The sequence below is a fragment of the Oncorhynchus keta genome, chromosome 17 (assembly GCF_023373465.1).
Source record: "Oncorhynchus keta strain PuntledgeMale-10-30-2019 chromosome 17, Oket_V2, whole genome shotgun sequence".
Classification (NCBI taxonomy): domain Eukaryota; kingdom Metazoa; phylum Chordata; class Actinopteri; order Salmoniformes; family Salmonidae; genus Oncorhynchus; species Oncorhynchus keta.
Genome location: NC_068437.1, coordinates 46,710,251 through 46,722,321, shown reverse-complemented (window position 1 = coordinate 46,722,321; position 12,071 = coordinate 46,710,251).

Sequence of the window (12,071 nt, the reverse complement as noted above, 5' to 3'; positions counted from 1 at the left end):
AGGAGGATGTCTTCCCTGTAAGACACAGCGTTGAGATTGCCTGCAATGACAAAAAGCTCAGTCTGATGATGCTGTGACACAACGCCCCAGACCATGACGGACCCTCCACCTACAAATCGATCCCGCTCCAGAGTACAGGCCTCAGTGTAACCCTCATTCCTTCGATGATCAATTAGAATCCGACCATCGCCCCTGGTGAGACAAAAACCGTGATTCGTCAGTGAAGAGCACCTTTTGCCAGTCCTGTCTGGTCCAGTGACGGTGGGTTTGCCCATAGGCAACGTTGTTGCCGGTGTTGTCTGGTGAGGATCTGCCTTACAACAGGCCTACAAGCCCTCAGTCCAGCCTCTCTCAGCCTATTGCGGACAGTCTGAGCACTGATGGAGGAATTGTGCGTTCCTGGTGTAACTCGAGCAGTTGTTGTTGCCATCCTGTACCTGTCCCGCAGGTGTGATGTTTGGATGTACCGATCCTGTGCAGGTGTTGTTACACATGATCTGCCACTGCGAGGACGATCAGCTGTCCGTCCTGTCTCCCTGTAGCGCTGTCTTAGGCGTCTCACAGTACAGACATTGCAATTTATTGCCCTGGCCACATCTGCAGTCCTCATGACTCCTTGCAACATGCCTAAAGCACGTTCACGCAGATGAGCAGGGACCCTGGGCATCTTTCTTTTGGTGTTTTCCAGAGTCAATAGAAAGGCCTCTTTAGTGTCCTAAGTTGTCATAACTGTGACCTTAATTGCCTACCATCTGTAAGCTGTTAGTGTCTTAACGACTGTTCCACAGGTGCATGTTCATTAATTGTTTATGGTTCATTGAACAAGCATGGGAAACAGTGTTTAAACCCGTTACTATGAAGATCTGTGAAGTTATTTGGATTTTTATGAATTATCTTTGAAAGACGGGTCCTGAAAAAGGGACATTTATTTTTTTACTGAGTTTATATATATATGTGTGTTTTTTTAACTTCAACCACAGGAGGGTCTCAATGTTTAAAATACATCAGAGAACATAATTTAGTATAAAATAACTGTGGATTAAGTTTTATCACAAGCACATAGATGTAACAGCCAAAATGAAGGAAACACCAACATAAAGCTGCCAGTACAGCTTCCATGTGCCTTGGCATCGAGTCTACAAGTGGACTTAAACCATGCCAGGAAAATGCACCCCACACCCTAACATATACTTTGTATCCCTCATTTACTCAAGTGTTTCCTTTATTTTGGCAGTTACCAATATGCCTACAGTCGGGAGGGCAGCAGTTTGGGCAGCATGCCCTCCAAATATACAGCTTGTCGCATTGTGGCCAAAAACATATAAACCATAAAAGAGTTCTGAAACCTCTTACCCTGACAATTTGACTGTTAACCTCATGAGTATGCTAGCAATGGCTGCCATTATTGACTTGAATGGGAACTGCCATCTATGGATATATATTTCTACGGTTGGTTGTGGCTGAAGGTTTGCAGATTTCAAAATACAATCGCAGGAAAACGTACAGTTTGGAAAGCAAATGGCTATTGTTGGAAAGAGAAGACTAATCTGTCTATAAAACCAATATGTTTCTCAACAACTTCCAGTTTTTGGCGAACAGCAGCAATGCTTTTCAAAGTAGTTCATCTTGAGATATGGCTATTTCCACGACGATGAATGCATCGGCTGTCACTGTGAGTAGCCTATGGCTTCATCTTCATCATTGGGGCGCCAGCGTAGCCTAGTGGTAAGAGCGTTGGACTAGTAACCGGAAGGTTGCGAGTTCAAACCCCCGAGCTGACAAGGTACAAATCTGTCGTTCTGCCCCTGAACAGGCAGTTAACCCACTGTTCCCAGGCCGTCATTGAAAATAAGAATGTGTTCTTAACTGACTTGCCTGGTTAAATAAAGGTAAAAAAAAAAAAAAAAAATTGATGGACATTTTTGGACATTTTTTAAGTAGTTTACTGTAGTCTATAATAATTTATTCCTAATATTTTGCAATATGTGTGTCGCATCATTGGCTTGGGCTATAGTTTGTTTGAATTCAAGACCAGATTGAGTCTGTCAGAGTCAGAGTAGCCACTCATTTCAGTAATTTGTGTAAAAGAGATCAGTCTTCTGTCATGTAAATGTCATGTAAATTAGGTAAAATTGCATGAAATTTTTTTTTAAAGGCTTTTTTCTGTGTGGAAACTCCACATCACAAGTGTTATTATGGCTTTATTATAAAGGGGCTTTGACTTCAACAGTAAATTTACCACGCAACAAATTGCATCTTGGTGCATGGATTTGTTTACAGAAAATGAAGGTGTGTGAAGGGTCTATAAAACAATGAAGCCCCGAGGCCTATGATTGGTTAATCCATCACTGCCAGGGTCATATGCACCCTAGCTGCAAGGTTTCGACACTTACCTCTTACTTGACTTCTGTCGGTATCCTTCCCTATAATCTATCTCCCCCTTTTAATCGTTCACAATACAGCACGAAATATGAAAGGGTAAGGGAATTCCATTACACTTTTCTTTTAAGTTACTAGTGGAAACCAAGAGTAGAGAGGAGAATAAACATCTCAACCGCAGTGGCTTCAGTCTCAACCCTGATTGAGATGTAGTAAGCAGTCATACTTTATTACAGGCCTTCTTTCTCAATGAGGCCTTATGCCAATCCTTCTTCAACGTTGCTCATGGGCTTATTTCCCCTGTGAGGTGGCACATCACCATGGTTACCAGAAAGAGGGAAACAAATAGTTGAGTAATATGCACTGCAATGTTTGAGAAAACAGGACCTATTTCAGTCTTGATTTATACTAAAACCATGTAACTGAAGTGCGGCCGGAGGCAAGAAACTCCCTATACAACTCCCTTTAAAAAGCATCTTTATTCACTACCAGACTGCCACAGTATCAGTAGCATAATGACCCGGTGAAAGTATTTCAAGTTGCACAATCCTCTGATGCTATCTTCCCCTTACACATTGTCTGTCCATCATGATTAACATAGTCAGAGCCCTGAGCCGCTAAGCATGACTTTAATGGCAATGTATAGACAGCAGCCATATTTACAGTACAGCTGCTACTCAGGGCCATAGAATTAGAAAGACTAGAACAAACAGACATACCCATTCAAGTCAACATTCCTGGATGACATGTTCTGTCCATTCTAGTGACTTTAACTCTATGCTTGGGACCTCCCTGGACCTTCCAGAGGGGGTGTGGAACCATTGCAGCGCACACAGCATAAACACAGCAGGCCTGACTGGGCTATGGTCCATTAACTATAACAATAGGTACCAAATGGAAGAAAACAGACTGAAACAGAGAGGGAATACCTGAAACTGTCCAATAAGAAACACTTTTTATGCAACATGTTTTATTACATTTATTACTGGTGACCTAATGAATACATGACCCGGAAAACTACTGCTAAGAAAGGTGGAGGGGTGGAGAAAGCTTCCCTCAGTCCCAGTCACAGATAGGTTATAGTAGTGAGAGAGGAAACCTTGCAGATCTCAGCAGAGGCAAATTGACCTTCCAGAGCTTCACACAACTTCACATAGCAAGGCCAAAGCAGACATAACAGGAGGATGACAGAACACCAAGATATCAGTGTTACTTACAGTAGCAGGCCACTGTTGAACAATGATCAACTTCACGCCTCACTCCATAACCAACTGGTATACATAGAGAATCAAAATGGTATCTACTAGAGTTAGGATAAAGTTTAGAAACATTTGTTACGTTAAAGTAATGATTTACTTCTTTAATTTTCCTTGTTCATTGTCTGCTGCTTTAGTTGTCAGCTCTGTTGGAGTGACTGGTCAGGTCTTTGCCCATGTAGCCTGCTAATGTAGCAGTACAATGGCGCCATCTAGAGATTATATATTAGCAATGCATAGAGTACACGCATTACTCTCAGAGTAAATCTATTCAAACCAATGACACATTCCATTTCAGAAACAATAACTTCTTACATCCTCATTTCACTGAACAAGACAAGAAGTTGGAGCCTTGGAGGTGCCCTTTCATCTCCCACAGATAATTTATCCAATTATGAATTAGTCATCATACACAATGGAAAGCAGAGGTAAGGTGATGTAGACACTGTCTCACCTTTCTGCCTTGAGGGATTACTACACAACAGTTGTTTTCCATCAGGAGGAGTGGAACATACATGATGATGATGATGATCCATAGCATCATACTGTAAGAGAAATAGGTGTGGAAAACACATCACAAAGAGGAAATCCCTGTTCCTCCTCCACAATCCACGTCTTCAGTTGAAGACAGACCCTTTTTACAATACTGTAAGTGGCAGTGGCTCTCTCCTCTTTCTCTCTATTGGACCGGTCACTATAATGACAGAGACAATGTCCTTGTGCCTGTTGTTAAGCCAGCTGTTTCCGTTTACTTGATCTCGTTCGATCCCTCTCTCTCTCCCTTTCTCCCTTTCCCCCTTTCTCCCTTTCTCCCTTTCCCTCTCTCTCTCTCTCTCTCTCTCTCTCTCTCTCTCTCTCTCTCTCTCTCTCTCTCTCTCTCTCTCTCTCTCTCTCTCTCTCTCTCTCTCTCTCTCTCTCTCTCTCTCTCTCTCTCTCTTCCTTTAAAATGGGTCGGGGCGAACAGGTCGTGGACCCATGCAATGTCTAGATACAGTATCATGACTTGATCCACCATCAGCTGTTGCGGTAGCGAATAGTGATGATGGTGATGACAGTGACATCACACCACAGGAAGACTGGCAGTGGGCCAACCCCTCCAGCCCCAGTGTCTACTAACTACACCCCTCACAGATGTTCCTTTTCCCTGTAGCACACCTGGTTTCTCCTTTCTGCACCAACAGTCATCCCTTCACCTGGCTGTCTGTCTGTAAGCATTCCAGTTCTGACTGTTTTGTTTCTTTTTGAAAACACAATTGTACTGCCTGATGGAAAATGAGTCAGGAAAGACAAAATCTCAGAGAACTTGTGCTGATGTCCACCTGTTTAATTGTTATTGCTGTGCCTCGATTTGTCATCCATTAACCAGAATAGTCCTCCTCTTACTGTGGACAGAAAGGCGAGAAGCCAGACAGGAAGGAGAAAGACGTTCCATACCTTTGTCACTTTCTTACCAAATGGCTGGTACCACCTCTACATTTACATTTAAATTCTCATGGCGGGCCCTGAATTGTTACGGTGGTGCCCAGCCCCTTCTAGCCTCCCTGTAATTTGAACCATGTCCTGGCTTCTCCCAGATGCGTGAGCGAGTTTGTGGAATAGTTTTAGAGATGCTTTCTCTGAGGTACTCAGTCGTGCTTGGCTCCACTTGAACGTGGTTTGTTTTGTGATCGTTTCCTCTGGTAAACAAGCCGGCGGGAGGGGGTTAACAGCTCTTGAAGACATCCCATAAACATTTTAACTAGACCTGAGAGCATTTCCCTGGAGAGGAGAAAGATTTAGAGTGTAATGGTAAAGAATGTGAATTGTACAATTCAACATATTGTAGTAAATGTTTTATTTAAGGTTGTTTTGACAATGGAAATTTGGCTCTATTTCTCCCTTGCCTGAAACTAATTGTAGGGAAGGTCATTTAATTTAATTAGATTTGATTACTTGAACCCATTGAACTACCAGCGAGTTTAGGCCTACCTTACCACAATGAAAATGAACGAAATTTGGATTCAGTTCATCTTTGCAATACTCCACTGATCATTACTTTTATTACAGATTCTGTACCATGGTAGTGGCTGATATGAACAATGACAATGTGATTTCATCAGATGACGGCAAGACAAAGCAAGATAAAGGATGACACCCAGCAAAACAACATTGGTTCTTCGAAAGGTCCCAGGACATTCGTTAGGTCGCGACAAATGTTCTCATAACACAAAGAAATGTCCAGTCGTGCTGATGGTTATAGAATGCTTGTATAAAGCAATCGCCGGACACTGCAAGAACATCCCTAGAACACATTTAATCTGTTCCCAGAATGTTTCATTAGGTTGTGAGAAAAGTCTGGTGGGAACATTGTGGGGACGTCACAAAAGATATGTTCCCAAAACACAAAAACTGTTCACGGCCTGGTTTCCCAAGAACATCTTAAGGTTAGGTTCATCATAGGATCCTAGCCATAAGATGCTTTTGGGAAACCGGGCCCTACAATGCTTCTTTCAGGGTGCAAAAAAAGATTTACTTGATGTTACAAGAACATTCCTAGAACATTTACATTTACATTACATTTAAGTCATTTAGCAGACGCTCTTATCCAGAGCGACTTACAAATTGGTGCATACACCTTATGACAACCAGTGGAACAGCCACTTGCATCTAAATCTTGTTGGGGGGGAGAAGGATTACTTACCCTTACTTACCCTATCCTAGGTATTCCTTGAAGAGGTGGGGTTTCAGGTGTCTCCGGAAGGTGGTGATTGACTCCGCTGTCCTGGCGTCGTGAGGGAGTTTGTTCCACCATTGGGGGGCCAGAGCAGCGAACAGTTTTGACTGGGCTGAGCGGGAACTGTACTTCCTCAGTGGTAGGGAGGCGAGCAGGCCAGAGGTGGATGATGACACATTTGGTCTGTTCTTTAAAGGTTCCCAGAATGTTTAATTAGGCTGTGGAAACAGTCAGGTGGGGACATAGGGAACATTGTGGGGACATGACAAAATATATTGTATGCCCCATAACAAAAAAACTGTCCAGTTGTTCGGGCGATTCTGCAATGTTTATTTTAGGGTGCAAAAACATTCACCTAATAATAATATATGCCATTTAGCAGACGCTTTTATCCAAAGCGACTTACAGTCATGTGTGCATACATTCTACGTATGGGTGATCCCGGGAATCGAACCCACTACCCTGGCGTTACAAGCGCCATGCTCTACCAACTGAGCTACAGAAGCTCTGATGTTACAAGAATGTTCCCAGAACACATTTTGTCTGTTCTTTAAAGATTCCCAGAATATTTATTTCGGTTGTGGGAACACTGTGGGGATATGACAAGAGAGTCTGGTATTTTGCAAGAATATTATTGTGATATACACATAGGTTGCAAAGAACATTCCCACAATGTTGCACAATGTAACACCATTTCCAAATTAGTCAGTTTTTATGATGTTCATACCATATTTGTTTTAGTTTCAACATAATATTCCATTGATGTTCATACAATATATATTTTATGTTGTCTTGGATGTCCTCAGAACATTTCAAGAACATAAAAAATGTTACATTTAAGTTTTACCTAATATTACCACAACATTCTCAGCATGCAAATTTGTAGCTAAGAAACCAGATTGTAATACATCCCCATCATGTTGCTTTCCATATTAAATGGCAATTCATATGGCATTTTAAAATCATTCATATGACACTTGAACAGGATTTAAACATCCAAACACAGCCATAGTTATTGTGACCTCCTGTCTGTTATCCTCTGCTCCACCGGGGAAGATCTCTTACATCTTCTTTTTTTCAGTATATAGCCCTGCCACTATGGCCAATCAGTAATTCCATGCTTTCTTTTTTGCCTTCTTAGACATAACTAATCCAGGGAAATACTGGTAGCTGGGTCATTCACCACCACTTCACCCATCCTCTTTATACAGTGCATTCGGGAAGTATTCTTGGAGTTTCCCAAAAGGCACCTAAAGACTCTCAGACCATGAGAAACAAGATTCTCTGGTCTGATGAAACCAAGATTGAACTATTTGGCCTGAATGCCAAGCGTCACGTCTCGAGGAAACCTGGCTCCACCCCTACGGTGAAGCATGGTGGTGGCAGCATCATTCTGGGGGGGGGATGTTATTCAAATAAAATAAAATAAAATCAAATCAGATTTTATTTGTCACATACACATGGTTAGCAGATGTTAATGCGAGTGTAGCGAAATGCTTGTGCTTCTAGTTCCGACAATGCAGTGATAACCAACAAGTAATCTAACTAACAATTCCAAAACTACTGTCTTATACACAGTGTAAGGGGATAAAGAATATGTACATAAGGATATATGAATGAGTGATGGTACAGGGCAGCATACAGTAGATGGTATCGAGTACAGTATATACATATGAGATGAGTATGTAGACAAAGTAAACAAAGTGGCATAGTTAAAGTGGAAGGGACTGGGAGACTAGTCAGGATCGAGGGAAAGATGAATGGAGTAAAGTACAGAGAGATCGTTGATGAAAACGTGCTCCAGAGCGCTCAGGACCTCAGACTGGGGCGAAGGTTCACCTTCCAACAGGACAACGACCCTAAGCACACAGCCAAGACAACACAGGAGTGGCTTCGGGACAAGTCTCTGAAAGTCCTTGAGTGGCCCAGCTAGAGCCTGGACTTGAACCCGATCGAACATCTCTGGAGAGACCTGAAAATAGCTGTGCAGTGACGCTCCCCATCCAACCTGACAGAGCTTGAGAGGATCTGCAGAGAAGAATGGGAGAAACTACCCAAATACAGGTGTGCTAAGCTTGTAGCGTCATACCTGTCACGCCTTGGTCATTGTATTTTGTGTTTTCGTTATGTGTTTGGTCAGGCCAGGGTGTGACATGGGTTTATGTTGTTGTATTTTGTATTGGGGTTTTGTATTATTGGGATTGCGGCTGAGTAGGGGTGTTGTATGGGCTTGGCTGCCTAAGGCGGTTCTCAATCAGAGTCAGGTGATTCTCGTTGTCTCTGATTGGGAACCGTATTTAGGTAGCCTGGGTTTCGCGGTGTATTTCGTGGGTGATTGTTCCTGTCTCTGTGTAGTTTCACCAGATAGGCTGTAATTAGGTTTCACGTTCCGTTTTGTTGTTTTTGTATTTGTATAAGTTATGTTCATGTATCGCGATCCTTCATTAAAGATCATGAGTAACAACCACGGTGCATTTCGGTCCGCCTCTCTTTCGACAAACGAAGAACGACGTTACAATACCCAAGAAGACTAGAGGATGTAATCACTGGCGAAGGTGCTTCAACAAAGTGCTGAGTAAAGGGTTTGAATACTTATGTTAATGATTTGCAATACTTTGTGTGTAGATTGATGAGAGAGAAAAAAACTATTTAATCAATTTTAGAATAAGACTGTAATGTAACAAAATGTGGAAAAATTCAATGGGTCTGAATAGTTTCCGAATGCACTAAATATCTGTGCAAAATTAGTTTTGATTTAGAATGGATCATTATCATGCACCTGTCTCAAAGCAACAAGGGCAGGGAAAAAATACATAACAATCTATGCACTTAAATAGTGAATGGAGGACGCTTTTCCCGTGGTTTTCATGCCAGCCAGGTAGGCAATACTCCTGTTGTAAAGAGAAGCAATGTGCTTAATATTAGGAAAGTTGAGAAATAAATAGAGTAAGCCTAGCCTATAACCTAGCCTGATGCGATCCTCCTCTTTTTAATAGAGGTCATCACTCTGTTTTCTCACGTAATTGCATAGCCTATGGAAATATTGCGCAACATGAGCTCATGGCCTCTCATGGAGTGTTTGAATAGATTTTCGATTACATTTGCGTTGATGTCAGAGTGATTAGAGGGAGAATAGAGTGCTGAGTACCAGGCAGTTAGCAAGTTTGGTAGGTTACTAATGACTATCAGGAGCATCAGAATTTGGAGAAATCTAAATACCGTGATAAAACGGCCATGTGGAATTTGACTGCCTTCATGACTCAGGACCGCTGGTGTGGCGGTAATATGGTTACCGTAACAGCCCTGTTCTGGAATCTTTAAAGAAACCATAAAGGCTGTTCTGTTGTTCCCACAACCTACAGAAACATTAGGGGAACCTTTAAAGAACAGATGAAATGTGTGAATGTTTTTTGCACCCTAAAATCAACGTTGTAGAATAATCCGCAGAACTGGACAGCTTTTGTGTTTTGGGAACATGTCTTTTGTGAAAATGTTCTCACCAGACTGATTCCACAGCTTAATCAATCAATCAATCAAATGTATTTATAAAGCCCTTCTTACATCAGCTGATGTCACAAAGTGCTGTACAGAAACCCAGCCTAAAACCCCAAACAGCAAGCAATGCAGGTGTAGAAGCACAGTGGCTAGGAAAAACTCCCTAGAAAGGCCAGAACCTAGGAAAAAAACTAGAGAGGAACCAGGCTATGTGGGGTGGCCAGTCCTCTTCTGGCTGTGCAGGGTGGAGATTATAACAGAACATGGCCAAGATGTTCAAATGTTCATAGATGACCAGCAGGGTCCAATAATAATAATCACAGTAGTTGTAGAAGGGTGCAGCAAGTCAGCACCTCAGGAGTAAATGTCAGTTGGCTTTTCATAGCCGATCATTCAGATTATCTCTACCGCTCCTGCTGTCTCTAGAGAGTTGAAAACAGCAGGTCTGGGACAGGTAGCACGTCCGATGAACAGGGTTCCATAGCCACAGGCAGAACAGTTTAAACTGGAGCAGCAGCATGGTCCTAGGGCTCAGGTCCTCCTCCGAAAGAGAGAGAGAGGGAGATATCTTCAACCACCAACTTACCATCCTGAGACAAGGCCGAGTGTTGCCCACGAAGATCTCCACAACACAAGGGGGGAGCGCCAACCCGGACAGGAAGATCACATCAGTTACTCAGCCCACTCAAGAGACGCACCCCTCCTAGGGAACCTTCATTCTGGGAACCTTTAAAGAACAAACCAAATGTGTTCTGGGAACGTTCTTGCAACATCAGGAGAATGTTTTATACAAACATTGTGTAATCATCAGCACGACTGGAGTTTTTGTGACATGGGAACATTTACCGCAACCTAAGAAATGTTCTGGGACCTTTTGGGGAATGTTCTGTGGTGGTTGAATGTCAGAAGAACATTCCAAGAATAAATAAAAAATAAATAAAAAATAAATATAAAAAAATATATAAAGGTATAATATGTTATCATCCTAACGTTAGATAAAAACCCTAACTAGAACTAAATGGGAATCTTAGCTAATGGTCTGGGAATGTTTCCAGTTTGCTGGGCAAGATCTTATTGAGTGACAGTTATTATTTTTTTTCACAGCTGCAGTTATCTCTCCTAACAACTCCCAGATTGGGATCTTTTGATTTCCTCTTTTACTCCGACCACGCTTGTGACGCTACAAACAGACTGTCTCTGAGACGAGTACATTCACCAGACCTTCACTCAATGTACTCTTCCTCTGGCCTCCATTTTGTGATAGGCTAAGGTCTTGTCTCTCATGTTTTTAAACAGACAAACATTGTGGTTTTATGACTTATGATTTGCTATTGAACATGACTCTAGACTCACTCCTGCCCTCCATCTTCATCCAAGTCATTGAGGATATGTGGTTGAGTTATTGACTGAGAGGGGACCACTAAACTACTGTTTGTCTGTTTTAGTGAGCAACTCAAGGTCAAGGGACTCACACACACACACTCCACGTGCACATGCACACACTCTCTCTCTCTCTCACACACACACACACACACACACACACACACACACACACACACACACACACACACACACACACACACACACACACACACACACACACACACACACACACACACACACACACACACACACACACACACACACATACACACACACACACCCATACACAAACACACCCATACACAAACACACACACACACATATACACAAACACACCCCATCAGCCAGGCCGCGGCTGGGCCATTAATGGCTCAAGCATCAATCCGGGTTTACAGTAGCAGGATGAATCATGGGATCTCCCTGGTCAGCAGTTAACCCTGGTTTCTAGTGACCCACCAGGTGATACATATTATGACTGCACTTAGTTACTGCTGATGGATGATGTTGTGACCGCTAAATTAAGATTGAGGATATTAGGATTATTACTGCTCTGTTCCACTCTCTCCATCTTGACAGTGGGGAACTCTTAGCAACAGGCTAAACCTCTTGCAAAAGGAAACAGTGAGGTGGAGAGTCATGGAGGACACCCTATGCACCCAAGGGGACCAAGTGGATTAAGTTAAGTCAATTAAGTGTCTCTCTCTCTCTCCTTATTCTTCCCATACAATTTTAATTGTTCCCCTCTAATCAGGGAGTGATTTAGACCTGGGACACCAGGTGTCTGCAATTAACTATCAGGTAGAACAGAAGACCATCAGGCTCCGGACCTCGTAGGGTAAGAGTTG